General features: G+C 42.7%; 1 protein-coding gene and 1 pseudogene across 3 annotated transcripts in view; both read right to left on the bottom strand.

Annotated features, from left to right (window-relative positions):
* LOC124795696 (skin secretory protein xP2-like) overlaps positions 1–24,618 on the bottom strand; it is a 564,174-nt gene that overhangs the window by 422,914 nt on the left and 116,642 nt on the right. For 2 of the 3 annotated variants that reach the window (XM_047259780.1, XM_047259800.1), the window contains exon 2: positions 1,618–1,727. The gene's annotated coding sequence lies outside the window, so the exon portion shown is untranslated. The remainder of the gene's footprint in view (positions 1–1,617; positions 1,728–24,618) is intronic. The other variant, XM_047259787.1, reaches the window with a different exon arrangement.
* Positions 2,613–2,730, bottom strand: LOC124722932 (annotated as a pseudogene).

The raw sequence follows: 24,618 nt of genomic DNA, 5'->3' as shown, positions 1-24,618 counted from the left end.
TTGCCAAGGTTGTTTCGACTACGCTGCAGACATCTCGCTGCGAAAGCGTTACATATCCTCCATACGTCTTTGATCTCTCCCGAAGCTATTTCCATATTTTTGGAGTCGTCGGTTTGCTTCGGACGAAGTAGTGCAACCCAGGGTAGAACCACGGTTCCGTAGGCAATCACAAACATTTCCTCATGAAAGCATTGACGTCTTGTCTCACAGTAGGATAAATGTGCTAGAAGTTATGACAATAGCTTCTGAAATAATAATGTCTACTTACTTTTTGCCTACACGCCCCGTTATCGTTTGACTGTCGCCTATGCTAATAAGATAACCTTCCCATTTCTCCACTGCTGCTCAACAAGAAGAACTGCGTCCATTTTAACAAGCAAAATTAATTTCGAAGCTTTCTCAGTATGCAGTAATCCAGTCCACTGTTGTGTATACCGAACAAGACCAACCCTATGAAGTTAAAAATGTGTGTGAAATCTTATGGGACTTAACTGCTAAGGTCATCAGTCCCTAAGCTTACACACTACTTAAGCTAAATTATCCTAAGCACAAACACACACACACACACACACACACACACACACACACACACACCCATGCCCGAGGGAGGACTCTAACCTCCGCCGGGACAAGCCGCACAGTCCATGACTGCAGCGCCTTAGACCGCTCGGCTCAACCCATTTAAGTTTACGACACAGAGGAATTACAGACATTGGCTGCGAGTGGGCATTGATTAGATCAGTTGGGAAGGTTGAAAATTTATACTGGATGGGGATTAAAACCCAGGTCTCCTGCTTACCAGGCAGATGCGCTGGCCACTGCGCCATCTGGACACAGCGGTCATCGCTACTACACAGACTAACCTAGCTCGCCTCCCGTCACACCTAAATTCTCAACCTATTCACACGCTACGAGCGTAGTGTCCCTTGCCCATTACCCTCACTACTCGCGGCATTTCGCTGATTCCCGTAAGAGTTCGAGCCTGATGTGTATCCGCACTGAAGAGATCGTATATCATTAAAGTATCTCATTCTGATGGCGGTTGTTCTCACTTGACTATGGTCAAGCTTGTTTGTACAGACAACTAATAACTAAAACGACTATTGCTGCCACTGTTTAAAATGAAACTGCGCACATTGCGGCACCTGTGATTTTAAAACTACAACTGCAGCTAACATTTAGAAATTTCGTTTGCACCAGAAACGTCCAGTCTTCAAGATGCTCCAATCGTCTGCCAGAGTGCGAATACGCAAGATCTGGGGCCACAGCTGTTATAGTGTATATGAAGTGAAGAAATGTCTCTGAGAGTAACTGTTAACATATATTCGAGTCATTAATTAGATTATGCAGCACCTTACGAGCTGTTCAGTCGTAAGTATCAGCTTGTAGAGTGGGAAAGACTGATAAATGAGTGGATGAATGAAACTCATCTAGAACGCTATTCAGTGTCTCTTGCACTGTCCTGTCTGAGATTTCCATTTCGAGTCTGTTCAGAAGCGCATGTGTAGTCAGAAAATACTGCTGTTCGTAAATGTTGCTGGCTATGCTCTCCATTTGGTTCTGAACATTGTTATGATCTTATTAGTGCATTTACGACTCCTTCAAAGTGCCACTTACCTACGTTAATGAATACGTGACGTCTCTTCTCGGAATTCAGCAGATGGCTATTCAGCATTTCAATGAACTTTTGATTGATGCCTCATTGCAAATCAATCTTCGGAAGGGCCCTGAAAAATGAGACGACATTATTATATTTTTTCTAATACAGCAAATATATAAACAGGAATGGGTGAAATATTCATCACAAGTTACAGCTATGGGAGCATAAATCTAGACGCTCCTCTCTGGTAGTCTGGGATACAGTTCTCAACTTTAATACTGATTCACGCTTCATACAGAAGCTTGCAATTTCAGTATGATCAACGCAGCGAATACATCAACCGAAGTAAAATGTTTTAAATCCACGAAATAGTTAATAACATTCATGAGGTTTGTTTTGTTTAGAATAACCGCAACTTTAATATCTCTTAATTTCATTCGTGTAGCCCAATTATGCAGTATCCAAATAACTTTATGGACGAAATTATACAAATAAGTGATCTTTTTCCAAGGACTTTGGGACAAGTAAATAACGGTCGGTAATGAATATTTAGCTTTCTTTTGACGTAAAGAATTTATACCTTATAGCAGCAACAGGTTTAGCTTATGGTATCTGTTCAAAGTGACGAAACCATATTCAGTTCTCATGGCGTCAAAAAAGCCTACGCCAGAACTGTACGCATCTTATGAATCAAAATTAACTTTCATACTATTTTAATTTAAGCTGATGGCCAATTAGATGTATAATTCAGCGTATCTAAATGATAGTCCCTCACAATTTGCCGGTTTCGTTCGCATGCAGATCTTCCTCCCGAACAGGCCATGAAGGCCCAAAGGTACCGACCGGCCGCCGTGTCATCCTCAGACCACAGGTGCCACTGGATGCAGATATGGAGGGGCATGCGGTCAGCACACCGCTCTCCCGGCCGTATGCCAGTTTCCGAGACCGGAGCCGCTACTTCTTAACCAAGTAGCTCCTCAGTTTGCCTCACAAGGGCTGAGTGCATCCCGCTACCCAACAGCGCTCGGCAAATCGGATGGTCACCCATCCAAGTGCTAGCCCAGCCCGACAGCGCTCAACTTCGGTGATCTGACGGGAACCGGTGTTACCACTGCGGCAAGGCCGCTGACTTTCGCATGCAGATGGTGTTTATAATATACTGGCGTGTGAAACTTAAGATGAAAGTAATTTTTGCTTGATGTGCCTCTGCCAAGCAACACAGCTCGCTGAAATTTGGACCACGCACAGAAAACTGCTACAGTATAGTTAAGAAGGTAACTGAAGGAAATAGACACGACGACGTAGAGAAATTACACTTAACTCACCGTGATTCATGATGGTCCCTTGGACAGTACGAAAGGTGGTACACGTGTGATCACCACAAACGGCAGGGAATTCTCTACAACGTGCTAACATGCTGGCTACAAGACTGATGAGTTCTTGCAGTAGAGCATTTCATTTCTCCACCAGCGCGGTTGACAACTGCTGAAAAGTCATTGGTGCATGTGGAGGTGCTGCTATACGTCTCCCCAACGCATATCAAATGTGCTCGATGGGGTTTAAGACGGAGAACGGACAGGCCAGTCCACTCATCGAATATCTTCTCATTCCAAGAGCTGCTCCACCTGCTCTGTTACGTGTGATAGCGGATTGTTGTTCACGAAAATGAAGTCAGGGCCGGATGCACCTCTGAAAACACGCACATGGGCAACGAGTACAGTGCCGCGATAACTTTGCAAGTGAGTGTAATGCGTTCAAATATTTTGAGGTCAGCACACTCATGCAGCATTATGCCTCCCCACAGCATACAACCTGGACCACCAAAACGATCATGTTCGACAGCGTTTCTGGGGGCATTACGTGTTCCACCTCTCGCCATATAAGGGTACGTTGCAGAGCATGCACTGCCGTTCTTGGTGATCACAAACCATAATTAAGAACATATCTCGCCTTTTCTAATGTCCAGAGTACTACCATGAATTGCGCGTAATTTTTTAAAATAAAGTGTCATTTCTATTCGTCCATTTGTGTATTTCTTACTATTACCTTCTTGTCACAGTTCTTTGTACGTATTGTTCAAATTTAATCTAGGTGTGATTACTTGGCAGTGACAAATCATGCATAAGTTACTTTCGTCCTTAAGTATTGCACACCACTGTTATGAACTGGGGTGAAAGAGGTCTAGACAAACAAAGCTCACCAGAAAAATGCCAAAATAAAAAAAAACATGCAGTGTTATTATGATGTAAATCAAGCGATTCTATTTGATCACAGGATTACGGTACTCAAATTGTATTTTCTTTAGACGCAGTATTACGATAATTATCGATGAATCTTTATCGCTGTTTTCATCAACAACAATACTTCGTCATTTAAATGGAAGTGGTTATCGGAGTTGGGTTAATTTGACCGCTTTTATATATACAGCGTGGTCCATTGATAGTGACCGGGCCAAATATCTCATGAAATAAGCATCAAACGAAAAAACTACAACGAACGAAACTCGTCTTGTTGGAAGGGGGAAACCAGATGACGCTATGGTTGGCCCGCTAGATGGCGCCGCCATAGGTCAAACTGATATCAACCGCGTTTTTTTTTTTAAATAGGAACCCCAATTTTTTATTACATATTCGTGTGGTACGGAAAGAAATATGAATGTTTCAGTTGGACCACTTTTTCGCTTTGTGATAGATGGCGCTGTAATAGTCACAAACATATGGCTCACAATTTTAGACGAACAGTTGGTAACAGGTAGATTTTTTAAATTAAAATACAGAACGTAGGTACGTTTGAACATTTTATTTCGGTTGTTCCAGTCTGATACATGTACTTTTGTGAACTTACTGTGTGTGTGTGTGTGTGTGTGTGTGTGTGTGTGTGAGAGAGAGAGAGAGAGAGAGAGAGAGAGAGAGAGAGAGAGAATCAGGACTAGCAGTACTCTCACGTCCGGCCTAGTGGGATAGTTAATGGCAGATATGGTCCACGAAATTTATTACGTCCGATGTACAATACGTTAGCAAAGTGGGGTTAATTCGCAAAAGGAGAAACTCAATTCAAAAACTTGGACCACGGGGAGGGCAAATGATGAAGCAAATACAAGTAGGAATACCTGTATGGAAACGGACAGATAACTTCGAGCAATTTTACGTTGTGGGAAAGTGTGTGTTATGTTAATTCAGGTCTAACTTTTATCAAGTTAAAATTTAGGTTATTTTTTACAAAGCAGTTTTCGTCTGAAGAACTGCAATTGATTTTAGGCTGGCGAAGGGCGCAAATAATGCAAAAGAATTACGTCATACGCGGACGGAAATATCCTATGAGGGAGAAGGTACGACGTTAAAAATACATCAAATGGGCCACATATTTCTCAGTTTCTACACAAGGTTCATTCCATGGTTACCGACTTAAAAAATGAATAATTTACATTGAAGTATTATTATGTAAATAAAAAATAGATAGACCTAAATATGACACTACATACAGCGAAGGCTCTATGATGGAGCTGTGTTGATTTGCCATAAAACAAAGGAACAGCGTGCTCACAGACGTAACAAAACCTTCATTTTTCATAGAATGACTAATAAATTTGTTGATACTATAGTTTTATACAGAAACAGTTTGTGTTGTGTGTACCATCTGTTTTGAACATCTGATAAACTATGTGTGACCCGTTGAAACAACTATCTTGGTCACACATACGTGTCAGCGATGGTTAGTCGCTATTGTTGCATCTGTTTTCACTTTCTGGGTATTATTTATTATCCAGTTTTACTCTATTGTTGTTCTACACAGGCGCAGATATTAACGACACTGATGTTGCAGTTGGGCAAAGCGGGAATCACGGGATTATTTTAATCAATAAAGTAGTCTTAGAGGGAAGATGGTTCAGGTTTCTAAAACTTTCAGTACAGGGTTACGCCGTGGGAACCACCCAGGATGGTTTGAATGTGTCCCTATCGACTTGCAAGTCGCATATTTCTCATTCATCACTCATAGGTTAATTGAGTGAAAATGACGAACTCACATGAGCACAATGTGAAGACGTTGTCGATAAACAGCCCCCTATCTCACTCCCCCCCCCTTTCCCCTCCTCACCACGGTTCTTCCCATGCCGGTACTGTGTGTGTGTAAATGTCAGCCAGGCACCTCCACGCGCCGCTATAATACGGAGACTTTTTCAAAGCGCTCGCACTTTTTTACGGCTTTCGTGCGCAATGGTCGCGAGAAATGCTCGCAGCCTTTTGTTCGTCGCCGCCTGTTTCAACAGCTCGCTGCGCAAGAGGTGAATGTGTGCGGGGCTCAGGACACAGAATGACTAACGCTCTGAAGCTACTCATCGACCTTTTCAATTTTCTCGAGCCACGTAATTTCTGCACATTTTAAACTCCACTTTGGTTCTCATTATGACCAAATAGTACTGACGTAATTACGTATCACAAAATAACTGTAGCAGGATTTAAAGAACTATAGAAATACAACACACTGAAAACGGTAATAATACAGAAAAGAAAAAAAGGAAAGTATAGTGCGAGATTTCTTTAATATCATTTTGTAGTGGTATAATATCCGTTACGCTCAATGTTGAATCTTCCCAGCAGATAGATAAAATATTATTATTAATAATAATAATAAAATTTGTTGACTCACTTCTGTACATGGTATCTATATAATAACAGTTTAAATAACAAGTTGTTATTAAGTTAACTATGTTGTTAAAGTACTCAAGAGTATCTTTCAGGTGCTCAGTACAAGTGCCTTCTGCAGTTTCCAACAGAGTGCAGGATGTAGGTTTTAGGTCCCGTGAGTTCTCAACAAACAGTTTTCGGGTAACTCCTTCGTTCGATATTAGCCAGAGACGACATGCACAGACTTCTGTTTCAACATGGGTTCTACCTCATCTGTCAGAACCCTGCATTAGGCCACCTCATTACAGGTGGTTTGCACATTTTGGGCACTGAGTGACTTGGTCAGCTTTATTCACCACTTCCGTTAAGTCAATTACAGCGGATAGTTTCACTGATTATGGTGTTGCGATTCCAGCAAATTTTTAACTTTTCGTTTTCAGCAACAGTGATAGGATAGTTCCACTACTATGCAGAGATGTCTTTCACTAACTGATTCTGCTGTCAGGTACTTGTCGCGGCTTATTATGGCCACCTCATCACGCTTAGAAAACATTCCATAGGTTGCAATGTTTTATATCAAGATACAAACTGTGACACCGTCTTCTAATGATCCCCACACGTTGTGCACCTATCGCCTATTCCTTTCTCTTTCAAAGTATACTGCCATTATCTCCTCATTGCAATGACTAATTATTGTTATAATAATAATAACTTCTGGAGCAACATATGGTCAAACCCGCTACAACATAACAGGCATGCACGGTGGATACAAGCAGAAACAGATACATACAAGATGATACCACAAATGCCTGAAGTGATAATTTTGCAACATGAAGTCACCCAAGCAATTAATTCTACTCACAATTGGAAAGCCCCTGGAAAAGATAAAATAGCAAATTTCTGGCTAAAGAAATTCACCTCAACACATTCACATCTAAATTATTTAACAGTTACATTGCAGACCCATACACATTCCCTGATACACTTACACATGGAATAACTTATCTGAAACCTAAAGATCAAGCAGACACAGCAAATCCAGCTAAATATCGCCCCATAACATGCCTACCAACAATATACAAAATATTAACTTCAGTCATTACACAGAAATTAATAACACAGAACAAAAATTATAAATGAAGAACAAAAAGGCTGTTGCAAAGGAGCACGAGGATGTAAAGAGCAACTGATAATAGATGCAGAGGAGACATATCAAGCTAAAACTAAACAAAGGTCGCTACACTATGCATACATTGATTACCAAAAAGCTTTTGATAGTGTACACCACTCATGGTTACTACAAATATTGGAAATATACAAAGTAGATCCTAAATTGATACAGTTCCTAAACATAGTAATGAAAAATTGGAAAACCACACTTAATATCCAAACAAATTCAAATAATATCACATCACAGCCAATACAGATTAAGCGTGGAATATACCAAGGAGACTCATTAAGTCCTTTCTGGTTCTGCCTTGCTCTGAACCCACTATCCAACATGCTACATAATACAAATTATGGATACAATATTACTGGAACATACCCACACAAAATCACACATCTGCTATACATGGATGATCTAAAACTACTGGCAGCAACAAATCAACAACTCAACCAATTACTAAAGATAACAGAAGTATTCAGCAATGATATAAATATGGCTTTTGGAAAGGACAAATATAAGAAAAATCGCATAGTCAAGAGAAAACACACTAAACAAGAAGATTACATATTGGATAACCACAGCGACTGCATAGAAGCGATGGAAAAAACAGATGCCTATAAATATCTAGGATACAGACAAAAAATAGGAATAGATAATACAAATATTAAAGAAGAACTAAAAGAAAAATATAGACAAAGACTAACAAAAATATTGAAAACAGAATTGACAGCAAGAAACAAGACAAAAGCTATAAATACTTATGCTATACCAATATTGACCTACTCATTTGGAGTAGTGAAATGGAGTAACACAGACCTAGAAGCACTCAATACACTTACACGATCACAATGCCACAAATATAGAATACATCACATACATTCAGCAACAGAAAGATTCACATTAAGCAGAAAGGGAGGAGGAAGGGGATTTATCGACATAAAAAAACCTACATTATGGACAGGTAGACAATTTAGAAAATTCTTTCTAGAACGAGGAGAAACCAGCAAAATACACAAAGCAATCACTCATACAAATACATCGGCTACACCACTGCAATTTCATAACCACTTCTACAACCCTTTAGATCACATAACATCAACAGATACGAAGAAAGTAAATTGGAAAAAGAAAACACTACATGGCAAGCACCCGTATCATCTAACACAGCCACACATCGATCAAGACGCATCCAACACTTGGCTAAGAAAAGGCAACATATACAGTGAGACGGAAGGATTCATGATTGCAATACAGGATCAAACAATAAACACCAGATATTACAGCAAGCATATTATTAAAGATCCCAATACCACAACAGATAAATGCAGACTTTGCAAACAACAAATAGAAACAGTAGATCACATCACAAGCGGATGTACAATACTAGCAAATACAGAATACCTCAGAAGACATGACAATATAGCAAAAATAATACATCAACAGCTTGCCTTACAACATAAACTTATAAAACAACACGTTCCCACATACAAGTATGCACCACAAAACGTACTGGAGAATGATGAATACAAATTATACTGGAACAGAACCATTATAACAGATAAAACAACACCACATAACAAACCTGACATCATACTCACCAATAAAAAGAAGAAATTATCACAACTAATCGAAATATCCATACCCAATACAACAAATATACAAAAGAAAACAGGAGAAAAAATTGAAAAATACATCCAACTGGCTGAGGAAGTGAAGGGCATGTGGCATCAGGATAAAGTTGACATTATACAAATTATACTATCAACTACAGGAGTCATACCACACAATATCCACCAGTGCATCAATGCAATACAGCTACATCAAAACTTATATATACAACTACAGAAATCTGTAATGATTGACACTTGTTCAATTACCCGAAAGTTCCTAAACGCAATGTAACATATACCGTACAGTTAAAAGGAAGTCACGCTTGATCAAGGTCCGCGTCACCTTCCATTTTTAACCAGACATAACGTCTGAGACAAGAAAGAAATAATAATAATAATAATAAATTATTATTACAGTTTCACGAATTGTAGCTATTCTCCGTACAGCACTGTCACTGTAGTTTGGTTGTAATTACGGATACGGCATCATTACTGAAAACAGAGTGGTCCAAGAGACAAGCAATGTTTTAACTTGTTTGCCGTTTTGGCTTTATTCTGGTTTTCTTTAAACAAAAAATGTCAAAATAAGTTCAAAAATGGTTCAAATGGCTCTGAGCACTATGGGACTCAACATCTGAGGTCATCAGTCCCCTAGAACTTAGAACTACTTAAACCTAACCAACCCAAGGATATCACACACATCCATGCCCGAGGCAGGATTCGAACCTGCGACCGTAGCGGTCGCGCGGTTCCAGACTGCAGCGCCTAGAACCGCTCGGTCAAAATAAGTGACGTTTCAAAAGTAAAATTAAATCCAAAGACAAGTTCTAACAAATTGTCCTGACAATGTCCAGTGCCAAGCGTGATCTAAAAAGATTAGCATTTAAGAGATCCTTGGATTCCTTAGATGTGACTTGTAGACTGCATATTACTGATTTATTTCTGAGTATTTGTGCTTGGTGCTGCAAACAGAAGAAACAGTAATGCAGCAGAAAGAGCAGATCTCTGTCTTCTTTCGCAGTACGTGAGTCAAACCCTCTTTGCTGCGGAGCGCATACTGACAACGGTTAATAGCAATGCGATAGGATATTGCAGTGATATCCAAAGGAACAGTAAATCGTAATTCGGAATAACAAAGGCACTGTGGTATCATACTTATCAGCCGACACCGGACAAGCGACTATCGAGCCCGGATAGCCAAATGGTAAGGCGACTGCTCGCGATAACCAGTAAATCTGGCATGGAGTTCCGGTACGGCACAAATTTTCATAGTCATTCCATTGTACAGCTGATGGTAGTCCATATTCACAATTGCGAATACATTTCATGTAATTAATAGCAAAGTCTTCTGGACACAGAAGCAAACATATTCCGCCGAAGGCGAATGTGGCGGTTCCCAACATGCTCACCCCAGAGGCGCTGATTATGCAACCCGCGCAGCGTACTCTCATCTATGCGTCTTTGCAACCAGTTTAGTGGACCAGCCAAAATTGGAAAAATATAAAACACGTAAACCTAATTGATAACATTTCTGCTTCAAGCAGTCAGCTACATCAGATTGTGATAACTGGAATGTAAGTATCGTGCTCTCTTATGGCATGAAAAACTAACACCCTTGGGAAAAAAGGATGGTATTTGGGACAGATTTTTTACGTTTTATTTACTTGAACTGTCATTTATTTTGTTTAGTTCGAACAGCTCAGAAAAGCCGTCGACTATTAGTCATCAGCGACGAACTACTATATGAATGTTGGTACAGATACGAGCATGCCAGAGCACTGTCTTCGCAATAGCTGGCTCGTACACACGCATTAATGACCTCTTGAAAGAACTTCCACAGTCAACAAGACTTTTGCAAACAACTCATGCGGATCTTGCATGACTGATGGCACCCACGCTGTTTGCACTCTGTCTAGACAATTTGTTAGAGCCTGCGAATGTATCTGTCATTAGCCGTCGACTTCACCTGTAGTCTGCTCTCACGGTAAATCAGAGACGTAACTGCTGCTCAGCCCGTGGACAAACACTGAACTACTACTCAGCCCCTCTCTCATATATATAAAGACCCGCTTTCAATCGTAAATTCATGGAAAAAATGATGCCTGCTAAACGTTTCCACTATTCGTACTTGTAATTAACCTCTCAAGTAATTTTTGTCACGAAACAGCGTTTATAAATATTGCGTGGAGTGTTTCTTAAGTCACGGCATCCCAGCAAGGGGAACACACACTTGATGTAACAATTGATTCATCACAACTTATTATTTTATGTGGAGGTATACACTAGATTACTTCCTCGAAACTCTCTTCTGTTTTACGAAACATTTTTCTCGATTTTAGCAACAAATTACGCAAGTTGCAGCACCGTGAAAGGATCTTCACAAATGAATGTCATTTAGCTCACATAAGAACTGCAATGGTATAAATATGTGGTTAACTATACTCAGCAGCGAAATAAAACTGCATGAGAAAATCTGAATGTAGTGAAGCAGATACGTACTGTGGTGGTATTCTTGCATATCGAACCAAACACTTCTTTGTGTGTCCTAGAAGAAACGAGTCTCGATGATGTCTACCTCAGTCCGGAATTCAGATGCACTGGCTACTCGAAGAACGCTTGCGAGAAACGGATCATTGAATTATGATCGCGCCAGTATAGCAACGCTGTCTGCGGTGCAAGAAAGCCTTTCACACATATTCCAATTGTTGGATGTACGTTATGACGTTTAGCACTTCAGGAACTCAATGAACGATGGGTAGCAATGCCGGCTCTGACAGCCGCCTGATGTCGCGGTCGCTACTGAGGCTGGGTCGCGCAAGGCAAGGCAGCCAAGCTGGTGACGTAGGGCACATCCCACGGACTACGAGTCACTGTGTACACACCTGACACTATCGTTCAGAAAGTGGTAGTCGACTCGCGCATTGCCTACCTCCATATGAATCTAGTCGCTTCATGGTTGCTTAGTTTGACGGCAGTGGTGAGTTATGCTATCTCAATGGAAAAGAATTAACGAGAGAGCAAGAGCTTATTCGCAACAAACATGCAGGAAGAGTCGCAAAACGTCTAAAAAGTATGTAATTTACAGAGACTAGGCATACTGCTTCTGTAGGGAAACACACTGGCCGTCGTGTAAAAATTTATTTTAATTGTACATAACTCCATGGCAACTCGAAAGTAAAATAAATATGTAAATAATTTTTTTTTTTACTGTAACACTTTTTAAAATGGACCAATACGTATAAAATAATTTCTCTTAGTCCCACACAGATTCCTCACACAATACAGATAGCACCGAAAATTTGTGACTGTGAATGTTTAATAGCTACGAGAATACTTGTAAAATTTAAAACGAAAATCGTGGATCGCACGAAATAGAGAACTGATGCATGAATACTTCACCTGAGTCAGTAACAATTTTATTGAACTGCAAACGATATGAATTTTTCTGTGATTTTTCTTAACGACCGCTACTCTCCACACTACTTACTACACACACACACAAAAAAAATCTGCATCACTCCGGTTCCCAGAACTCCTGAAGGTAAACGTTTACTGTGGATATTGTATCCGAGACACAGTCCCTTTGACTGTTCAGAGATATCACTAGACCCACCCAAAGATGTAAACAACCATGCATGAGCAGCGCCTATTAGACGGAGGGGTCCGGCAGCTGATCAGTTCCTGTAATTCCTCCAGGAAGGAGGAACACGGCTCATGTTGTCTGTAGTTCAACCATGCCTAAACGGTCAATACCGCGGTTCGATCGCGTCCGCATTGTTACCTTGTGTCAGGAAGGGCTTTCAACGAGGGAAGTGTCCAGGCGTCTCGGCGGGAACCAAAGCGATGTTGTTCGGACATGGAGGAGATACAGAGAGACAGGAACTGTCGATGACGTACTTCGCTGAGGCCGCCCAACGGCTACTACTGCAGTGGATGACCGCTACCTACGGATTATGGCTCGGAGGAACCCTGACAGCTATACCAAGAAGTTGAATAATGCTTTTCGTGCAGCCATAGGACGACGTGTTACGACTCAAGCGCAACTTCACTCCCGACGTCCATGACGTGGTCCATCTTTGCAGCCACGACACCATGCAGCGCGGTACAGATGGGGCCAATAACATGCCGATCGGGCTGCTCAGGATTGGCATCATGTTCTCTTTAGCGATGAGTTTCGAATATGCTCCAATCAGATAATCGTCGGAGACGTGTTTGGAGGTAACCCGGTCAGGCTGAACGCCTTAGACACACTGTCCAGGGAGAGAAGCTAGCTAGAGATTTCCTGCTGCTTTAGGATGGCATTATGTGGGGCCCACGTACACCGCTGGTGGTCATCGAAGGCGCTGTAACAGCAGTACGATACGTGAATGCCAACCTCCAACAGAGAGTGCAACCATATCGGCAGCATATTGGCGAGGCATTCGTCTTCATGGACGACAATTCGCAACCCCATCGTGCACATCTTGTGAATGACTTCCTTCAGGATAACGACATCGCTTGACTAGAGCAACCTGCATGTTTTCGAGACATGAATCCTATCGAACATGCCTAGGATAGATGGAAAAGGGCTGTTTGTGGACGACGTGACCCACCAACCACTCTGCGGGATCTACGCCGAATCGCCGTTCAGGAGTGGGACAATCTGGACCAACAGTGTCTTGATGAACTTGTGGATAGTATGCCATGACGAATACAGGCATGCATCAATGCAAGAGGGCGTGCTACTGGGTATTAGAGGTACCGGTGTCTACAGCAATCTGGACCACCACCTCTGAAGGTCTCGCTGTATGGTGGTACAACGCGCAATGTGTTGTTTTCATAAGTAATAAAAAAGGCGGAAATGATGTTTATATTGTTTTCTATTCCAATTCTCTGTACAAGTTCCGGAACTCTCGGAACCGAAATGTTGCAAAACCTTTTTTGATGTGTGTATTATCTGTTGCATGTGTTCCAAGTTTATCGTTTTAAAATTTACAAGTATTTTCTTGACTAACAAAAATTCACATGCACAAATTACCAGGACTATCTGTGTAGGGTTAGGAATATATAAGGGGCCAGGAGAAATTATTTTGCAATATTTAGTCCGTTATACAAATGTGTTACATTAAAAAGCTTTTTAATCAAACAATCAATGCCTTCTCCAAGCGATAGCAATGGAGATACTATAGAAGACAGTGCTTCCAAAGCAGAGTTACTAAACAAAGTCACCCGAAATGCCTTCACAAAAGACGAGGAAGTAAATATTTCAGAATTCGAATCGAGAACAGCTGCCAACATGAGTAACGTAGAAGTAAATATCCTCAGAGTAGTGAAGCAACTCAAATCACTTAATAAAAGCAAGTCTTCTGGTCTAGACTGTATACCAATTAGGTTCCTTTCGGAGTATGCTGATGCATTAGCTCCATACTTAACAATCAAACAATCGTTCGCTCGACAAAAGATCGGTACCCAAAGAGTGGAAAGTTGCACAGGTCACACCAAATTCAAGAAAGGTAGTAGGAGTAATCCACTAAATTATAGGCCCATATCGTTAACGTCGATATGCAGCAGGATTTTGGAACATATATTATGTTCAAACATTATGAATTACCTCGAAGAAAACGGTCTGGCTCAAATGGCTCTGAGCATTATGGGACTTAACTTCTGAGGTCATCAGTCCCCTAGAACTTAGAACTACTTAAACCTAACTAACCTAAGGACATCACACACCCATGCCCGAGGCAGGATTCGAACCTGCGATCGTAGCGGTCGCGCGTTTCCAGACTGTAGACTGTAGCGCCCAGAACCGCTCGGCCACCCCGGCCGGCGGAAACGGTCTATTGACACACAGTTAACATTGGTTTAGAAAACATCGTTCCTGTGAAACACAACTGGCTCTTTATTCACATGAAGTGTTGAGTGCTATTGACAAGGGATTTCAGATCGATTCCGTATTTCTGGATTTCCGTAAGGCTTTTGACACTGTACCACACAAGCGGCTCGTAGTGAAATTGCATGCTTATGGAATACCGTCTCAGTTATGTGACTGGATTTGTGATTCCCTGCCAGAGAGATCACAGTTCGTAGAAATTGACGGAAAGTCATCGAGCAAAACAGAAGTGATTTCTGGTGTTCTCCAAGGTAGTGTTATAATCCCTTTGCTGTTCCTTATCTATATAAACGATTTGGGAGACAATCTGAACAGCCGTCTTAGGTTGGTTGCGAATGACGCTGTCGTTTATCGACTAATAAAGTCATCAGAAGATCAAAACAAATTGCAAAACGATTTAGAAAAGATATCTGAATGGTGCGAAGAGTGGCAGTTGACCCTAAATAATGGAGAGTGTCAGGTCATCCACATGACTGCTAAAAGGAATTCGTTAAACTTCGGTTACACGATAAATCAGTCTAATCTAAAAGCCGTAAATTCAACTAAATACAACTAAATACCAAGGTATTACACTTACGAACAACTTAAATTGGAAGGAACACATAGAAAATGTTGTGGGAAAGACTAACCAAAGACTGCGTTTTATTGGCAGGAAACTTAGAAAATGTAACAGACCTACTAAGGAGCCTGCCTACACTACGCTTGTCCGTCCTCTTTTAGAATACTACTGCGCGGTGTGGGATCCTTACTAGATAGGACTGACGGAGTACATGGAAAAAGTTCAAAGAAAGGCAGCACGTTTTGTATTATCGCGAAATATGGGAGAGAGTGTCACAGAAATGATACTGGAAATCGTTAAAAGAAAAGCGTTTTTCGTTGCGACGGAAACTTCTCACGAAATCCCAATCATCAACTTTCTCCTCCGAATACGAAAATATTTTGTTGACACCGACATACATAGGGAGAAACGATCAACACGATAAAATAAGGGAAATCAGAGCTCGTATTGAAAGATATAGGTGTTCGTTCTTTCCGCGCGCTATACAAGATTGCAATAACAGAGAATTGTGAAGGTGGTTCGATGAACCCTCTGCCAGACACTTAAATGTGATTTGCAGAGTATCCATGTAGATGTAGAAATGAATATTTTCTGCTCTTCAGTCTTGCGTGTGCGAAATTTTTCAATTCGCTTCAACATTTTTGTTGAGATTACAACAGAGACATGTGGTAAATTTCAGGTTTATTTCAGTTTCTCACTACCAGAGTTAAGCAATATACTGTTACCTACTAAGCATTTCTCGCGGAAGACCGTGAATATAAAAATTAGAGAGGAAGGGCATCAGGCGCAGCCTTACCAGCAATCATTCTTACTGCGACACACTCGCGACTGAAGCAGGAAAAGGGGAAAATAGCAGTGGTAAACAAAGTACCCTTCAACACACACCAGACAAAAAAGCGAGTTAATATTGCAGTGTCATCCATCTGCGAGCTAAATTGAAAGTTTCAAGTCTCTATCTAATCGGGTAGTTACTTTAAAATCAATTGCGATCTTTGTATCGAACAGAGGGACAGACAAGAAAGCGACAAATAAAAACATGTTAAAAAGAGGAAGGAAGATTAAGCTTGACGAACTTAAAAGCCTCAGTCGGTATAGAAACCGTTCCGGTATCTCTGTATTACGCGGAAACTCTTTCACCAATTGATGTTTCCACCCAATGCTACAATTCAAATATTCATGGTGCCTGTACCTCCTTACAGCTTTCCGAACTCCAGACACTCTCCTGTATACCTTGCGGGACTAGCATTTCTGGAAGAAAATTTAAGCACCAGCACAACGAAGTACCTTTTGAGATCATGGTGCCTCCTGAATAGCGCAATTCGTAACGAAGTTGCCTATGGAAGCCAAGGGCGCGGGTTCGTTTCTCAGGCGCGCGCGCGTGTACTGGTGGCTGCAGAATGAGAGGTTCACTCTCATAAATCTGCTAAAACACTGTCTGCATAACGGGGACCTGTCGACGTAGTTAGATGATCATATTTACCATCTATTCACACGAATATAAATCCACCCTAGCAGCATGTATCATGTTTAAGACGGTACGCTTGATACATTTTCTGATGGCTAAAATCAGACTCTACGTGCATCCGGAAAGAATATATGATTCCTCAGATTGTAAGCAGAGTCTGTTGCATGATTAACAGCGCATGACCATCGCCTTCAGTACGCACATAACGGTAATACGCACTAACCAGCACTTTATACGTGGTCACTGACGGTAACGCCGAGCGACGACTAGGAAGCGGAAATGATAGCGTTGTTGGCCAGAGGGTACTGCGAAGTGAACATAGCGGGTGGTTGGTCGGTCTCTCTCTCTCTTTTCCATTTCCTATTACCTTATTACCGAATAATCAACTTTTTCAATGATTTTCTGTGTTGCGACAGTTGTCGAAAGCCCTATCCTTTTCATTCAGAACCACGTTTAATATCAATAACTGAGGAGTCAAGAGCATCATCAACTTCAAAAAGTCGATCTCAATTCAGGCAGTATTGGTCAGTTTGTTAAATTATAGTGTCCCTGTGGTTTCGTGGAATATGGCCACAAGTTATACCCGCGGATTCGACATGGAGATGGTACAGCCAATGCGAAGGATGTCTGAAGTCAACAATGTGCACCAATTTTCGCTATTTGCTGGTACGTAGTCGATGGAACAGAACGGAGATCCCATACAAACTATTCTCGACGCCTGCCAGAGAAAGGCGTCATTGATGACCCAAGGGCTCGTGAACGTGGTATGTATGCTCGCCGTTCTTCATAACAACGGGTGGCTGCAAAAGGCACTGCAGAAAGTGCTCACAGCTGCTGGTTCCAGTGCTATAATGTGGGACACAAGCCTACACGGGTACCGATACTTATATCTCTGCCGTCACATGGCACAAATTATTTATGATTGACATCGGAGTAACGCCGAAATTACAATATACAGGGTGTTCCGAAACTATTGCTTCGAATCAATACAGGAGGTAAAGAGCATCAAAACAATACATTTAGTCATTGTACATGTATCCCTGACGGCAATTTCTGATGCTAGGAACGATTTACCCACAAGGCAGTTCTTGCATGCTAATTAAAAAAGTAGTAGCATTCACAGGAACTGCTCGAATGCACGACCATTGGCGTGTATGCACGCAGTACATCGTTGGACCATCGACTGTCATGTCCGTTCGAGGATTATGGCACGTCCGTGATGGTACCAGCAGCGATGGCAATACTAGAACAAGGTCGTCTTTTGTTTTCACAAATGTTTCGTACACCAGCTGCTTCATAAGCTCCCAGAGGAATGAATTCCGACACGTGACGTCAGGTGACCCGTGTGGCCACACCAAGGGTCACCTCGGCCGATCCATCGATTTCCAAAGATGGCTCTCTTATGATTCCTCACAGTAACACTGGAATGAGCTGGCGCCCCATTGTGCCGGATGTACATCCTTTGTCTAACATTTAGAGGCACATCCTCCAGCAGTTCTCGCAACAAATTTTCCACGAAGATGTGATATCGCCATCCGTTGAGGCGGAATGGAAGAAGGTATAGTCCAATTAATCTGCCGGAGAGAGTGCAGTTTATTTGCACGAAGTCGCGTACTCGTGAATTCACATGTGCCCAAACATGCGAACTGTGGATATTTGAATGTCACTACACATTCCCAATCAGCGACACCGACAACAGCTTACGTCAGCACCACCAACAAAATGCGATACTGCAGTTCCTGTGTTATTCTGAATACGATACGAAGTTCCTTTGGACGTGCATGCATGTTCAAAGGAACAAGCACTGCGGCAACTACAGACGTTATTAAATCCATTAAATGTATTCGCAAATGCGAATAAGGACAACCATCAGCTGTAGAACAGAATGATGACAATGAAAATTTGTGCTGTACCGGGACTCGAACCTGGATTTCCCGCTCATCACGAGCGGTCTTCTTACCATTTGGCTATCCAACCACGACTCACGGGCAGGCCTGAGCTTCCATATGTCGCCAAACGTGCTTCTACAACCTGCACTTTTTCATCCGTTATGCATATACGTACAGGTGAAAGTCTACAACCTGCACTTTTTCATCCGTTATGTATATACGTACAGGTGAAAGTCGCTTCCCCGGTGTCGGCGGATAAACACGATACTGCATTGCCTGAGTTATTCTGAATACGATGCAATAATGTTGACATTATTATCAACCGCCGCTTACACTATTTGTTCAACGCAAGCATCGGAGACGTCGACGAGATGCTGCATCCGTAAAACGGCGTAATCGACAGTTGCTCGCAGCAGTTCCGGTGGAATGTGAACGTGTTCCTGTGTACTGGCCTTCAAAATCAGGTAGAGACAACCGAATGTGGTCCTGGCAAACGCGTTCTTTTAGATATCCCCAGAACCAAAAATCACACCGGTTCAGGTCGGGTCATCTTGCAGGCCATGGATCTGGAAAACCTCTGGATACAATACGTTCGTGGATGGTAGCGGTTAAGCAGCTATTTCAGTGGGCAAACAACATGAGGTATTGCCCATGTTGTATGAGAACAATGGTTTCCACACAGTTGCGCTCTCCAAAGCAGGAATTGCATGCTGTACAGGGTCGTCTGGATAACGTTCAGACGCCACCGTACCTCTGACAGACCCTTTGGGAGCGTTCTCTTCAAAGAAGAACGGACCGAGAATAAAGTGTTTGTGCATCCACACCACAGTAACATACCGCAATGGCTCCTCGTGTACAACACGGCTTAACAGTATCCCAAATTCGGCAGTTCTGTGTGCTCGCTGCAGCCTGTAGTCTAAAATGTGACTCGTCATTCTATAGTACATTGCCCGGTCACACGTCACCAAATTCGATCCGTATCAGAAACCGAAGAGCAAATTCAGACTTTGCTGCGGCTCATGAAGTTTCGCTTCTGCACCTTCTGGATGTTCCGTGCGTGTATACCCGTTTAAAACAGACCGCAAAACTTTCCGTAACGTTGACTATGTGATGGACAATTCTCGTGATATTGCACGAACACTAGCACTACCCGAGGTACGAGCTGCATCGTCAGTTACAGCAACAGCAACCTCGTAAATAACTGCCACCGAGATAGGACGCCTTCCTCTTCCAGGTGCCACACTAAACTCACCCGTGTTTCCTAATTTCATCATCATCATCACCATCATCATCATCATTTAATGAAATCGGGCCTCTCCTCAGACCTTTCAGTCGGCGATACTCTCTCAATGCAGCACTGTAATTGTTACCGTTCACATATACACTGAAGTGGCGAAGAAAACTGATATAGGCATGCGTATTCAGAGATATGCAAATAGAATACGCCGCTTCGGTCGGCAACACCTGTATAAGACAAGTGTATGGCGCAATTGTTAGATCTGTTACTGCTGCTACGATGACAGGTTATCAGGATTTAAGTGAGTTTGAATGTAGTGCTATAGTCGGCGCACGAGCGATAGGACACAGCATCTCCGAAGTAGCAATGAAGTGGGAATTTTTCCGTACAACCATTTCACGAGAGCACCGTGAATGTCAGGAATCCGGTAAAACAGAAAATCGCCGTGACCGGAAAAAAAGATACGGGAAGAACGGAACTAATGGCGACTGAAGAGAATCGTTCAATGCGACAGAAGTGCAACCCTTCCGCAAACTGCTGCGCCATCAGCAAGTGTCAGCGTACGAACTATTCAACGAAACATCATCGATACGGGCTTTAGGAGCCGAAGGCCCACTCATGTAGCCTTGATGAGTGCACGACACAAAGCTTTACTCCTCGTCTGGCCCTGTCAACGCCGACATTGGACTGCTGGTGACTGGAAACATGTTGTCTGGTCGGACGAGTCTCGTTTCAAATTGCATCGAGCGGATGGATGTGTTCGCGTATGGAGACGACCTCATGAATCCATGGACCCTGCATGTCAGCAGGGGACGGATCAAACTGGTTGAGGCTCTGTAAAGGTGCATGGCGTGTGCATTTGGAGTGATATGGGACCAGTGATACGTGTAGATACAACTCTGACAGTTGATACGTACGTAAGCATCCTGTCTGATCAGCTGCATCCATTCACGTCCATTGTGCATTCCGACGGTGTTGGCAATTCCAGCAGGACAACGCGACACCCCACGCGTCCAAAATTGCTACAGAGTGGCTCCAGGAACGCTCTTCTGAGTTGAAACACTTCCGGTGGCTGCCCGATTCGTCAGACATCATCATTATTAAGCATCTCTGGGATGCCTTGCAAAGTGCTATTCACAAGAGATCTCCACCCCCTCGAACTCCAGCGAATTTATGGATAGTCCTGCAAGATTCATGGTGTCAGTTCCCTGTATCACTACTTCAGACATTCATGCAATTTTGTCATATGATGGCATGATGGAGACCATGGCTGTTGTTTGAAGACAAATGTTAATGGTGTTAGGACAGCAATCAGCCACAAATTTACTTTCAGTTCCTTTATTCAAAGGATAACGTTATCGGTTTCGAATCGTTGTGATTCATCCTCAGACGGCTTACACGCTTTCTTTATGATATGTGTTTTTACAGATTGTCGTGAAACGTCGGTTTCGAGTGTTTCGTTTTCATAACATTCGTCCAACATATGTAAATGCATTCCCACTGCATCCTCGTTGTTGCACACGTAAATAGTTCTCACTGAACCCTTTAGATTTGTCGCTGAGATCATTTCTACCACGCACCACATGTTTTGATACGTACAGAGAGTTTACAAATTAAGTTAATTTTATGTTTCTTGAAAGCATGTATATTTCTCATTACCTGGCGAGTTAACGCAATTTTGTCATATGATGACATGATGGAGACCGTGGCTGTTGTTTGAAGACAAATGTTGATGGTGTTAGGACAGTAACCAGCCACAAATTTACTTTCAGTTCCTTTATTCAAAGGATACCGTTACCGGTTTCGAATCGTTGTAAGCTCTTTGTATGTATCAAAACATGTGGTTCGGGGTAGAAATGATCTCAGCGACAAATCTAAAGTGTTCAGTGAGAGCTATTTACGTGTGCAACAACGAGGATGCAGTGGGAATGCATTTACATCTGTTGGACGAATGTTATGAAAACAAACACTCGAAACCGACGTTACACGACAATTAATCTGTAAAAGCACACCACATATCATAAAGAAAGCGTGCAAACCGTCTGAGGATGAATCACAACCATTCGAAACCGGTAACGGTATCCTTTGAATAAAGGAACTGAAAGTAAGTTTGTGGCTGGTTGCTGTCCTAACACCATCAACATTTGACTTGAGGCATTAGTCGAGTCCATGCCACTTCGTAGTGCGGTACTTCTGCGTGCTCGCGGGAGCCCTACACGATATTAGGCAGGTGTACCAGTTTCTTTGGCGCTTCAGCGGTGTGTGGTTTCTCTTCTCGATAGTCATACTGCTATTTACAGCGTGGATATCATACCGTCATATAAACGGCATACAGCGCTAGATTTGCATCTAGTGGCCAAAATTGGAACTAATTGTTTTGTAGTGTAAATCCATTCCGCATTATTTCATCTACCAAGTTTCGCAGAATACGATAATTACGGCCCACACTGTACCTCCGCGAGTAGCTGCACTTTAATTATAACCACCTGGTGCAACGAATTTCCTCGTGTCCGTTCTTCGGCCCTCTCGGTTCGCAGCAGCGGGAAGTGAGGTGTGCAACCGCTCCAGATTCCGCGACCCCGTGGTTCCGCCGTATGGCGAGTCGGCCTCCGGTCTCTGGGGCGGATGGGCGGCCGTCAGCCCCGGCGCGCCGCCCCACGGCACGGCACGTCACGTCACGCTACGGTCGGGAGCACCGACAAAGCGCCACCAGAGCTGCCGGCCCGCCGTTACTCCTTTGTCCGCGGCCGTCACAGTCTGTCTGCCGCGCGCAGCCACTGGTGCCGTACCGGTGCCCACCAGCCAAACAAAACGCCGAGCGCCAACCACTAGCTTCTAGGACGCCTCTCGCATTACCAACTGACCTTGTTTCTCAAACAGCTCTTCAGTATAGATGGTCTGCCGAAAAGGTCGCGCGCATTTTATTTGAAGCGCTTCTCTTCAAAGAACGTGCTACTGCGCGAGACGTGTTTGTGCTGACAACCTGGGTAGGTACTAGTGGCAGTTCAACCACATTGTCGAGAGATGTGCTAAATTCATGAACTTAGGAGAGACTTGGTGTTTGAAGCTTCATCAGCAATTCGCGACACTTTCACTTTTGAAGGGACTAAGCGTTGGGAGTGATACTAGGATCAATACTCTAAAAATTGTTCGCATTTGGCGGCCGGAGTGGCCGAGCGGTTCTAAGCGCTACAGTCTGGAAGCGCGACCGCTACGGTCGCAGGTTCGAATCCTGCCTCGGGCATGGGTGTGTGTGATGTCTTTAGGTTAGTTAGGTTTATTAAGTTCTCAGTTCTAGGGGACTGATGACCTCAGCAGTTAAGTCTTATAGGGCTCAGAGCCATTTGAACCATTTTGTTCGCATTTAGAGTAATCGGCTGGTGGTTACAATTTAACTTCAGTGAGTCGGTTAACTCCAACTGCTCTAACGAAGAACGACTCTGTGCATGTATGTCGGAGACTACAGTAATTTGAAATCATCCATAAACATTATTACGATATTGCAGTGCCTGTGTTTTTCCAAGGTACGATGCAGTATTTACTCGGACACGAATGCACGCATTTCATAACGGCTGTAGTCGCGCTCATCAGTTCCTTGGGACATGCACGCATGTCCGAAGAAATATTGTATCGCACTTCGGAACAACACAAGCAATGCAATATCGTGTTTATCAACCGACACCAAGCAAGTTCATAGTATTATGGGGACGTTCAAGGAGTGTTGCCAAAGCAGGCGTGATTAAATCCTATTACCAAAGCAGATAAACGTTATTTTTTACAAGGTGACAAAAGGCAAATGACCTCTCGTACTCAACAAGCACTCTAATTACTACCATATTTGGCAGAAATAGAGCGTCGTAAATTGTTCTTAAACGAAATTTCAGGCGTCCTGCTGCCACGATCACGTCTGACCAAAAGGCTAACAATTGCTCCGGGCGTCTGCAAGTCTCCTTACCACCGAGCGTTAACACGTAAATCGAGAGACACGTATGAATTTATTATGTGATGGAGAGCGATCGTTCTACGGGATTTAAAGAGCACGTTGTATCCGTATGTGTAAGATGTAATATTTTCCAGTTGGTGTTTTACGCCAGCCAAATCCTATAATATTGAAGTCGAGGAAGGAGGATAGACACAATAATCGACAAATCTGGAGTTTCGGCATGGTTGGAGACGCTATAGCTGCGAAATAATGTAATTAAAGATAACAATACATAATGGATGTACGAGTACAGGCTATGGACCCATGTTTGACGACATATGAAGGGCTTATTTCAATAGTGGTACAAGACCATTTTTGTTGATTCTGAGATACAGAGTCCTAAAGTGAAATGAGCGCTGAAAAATCTGCAGTTCAGATACCAGAAATATTCAAGTATACTTTAGGACTCTGTATCTCAGAATGAACAAAAATGGACTTGTACCACTATTGAAATAAGCCCTTCCTATGGAAGTTTGGGTCTGCCCGTAAGTCGTGGTCGGATAACCTAATGGTAAGGTGACCGCTCGCGATAAGCGAGAAATCCGGGTTCGAGTCCCGGTCTGGCGCAAATTTTCACTGTTGCCATTCGATTATACATGTCCATTTCGTAACAG

The sequence above is a fragment of the Schistocerca piceifrons genome, chromosome 1, assembly GCF_021461385.2.
Source record: "Schistocerca piceifrons isolate TAMUIC-IGC-003096 chromosome 1, iqSchPice1.1, whole genome shotgun sequence".
NCBI lineage: Eukaryota > Metazoa > Arthropoda > Insecta > Orthoptera > Acrididae > Schistocerca > Schistocerca piceifrons.
Note: the sequence above shows the minus strand (reverse complement) of the source record. Positions and strands in the feature narration are given on the sequence as shown.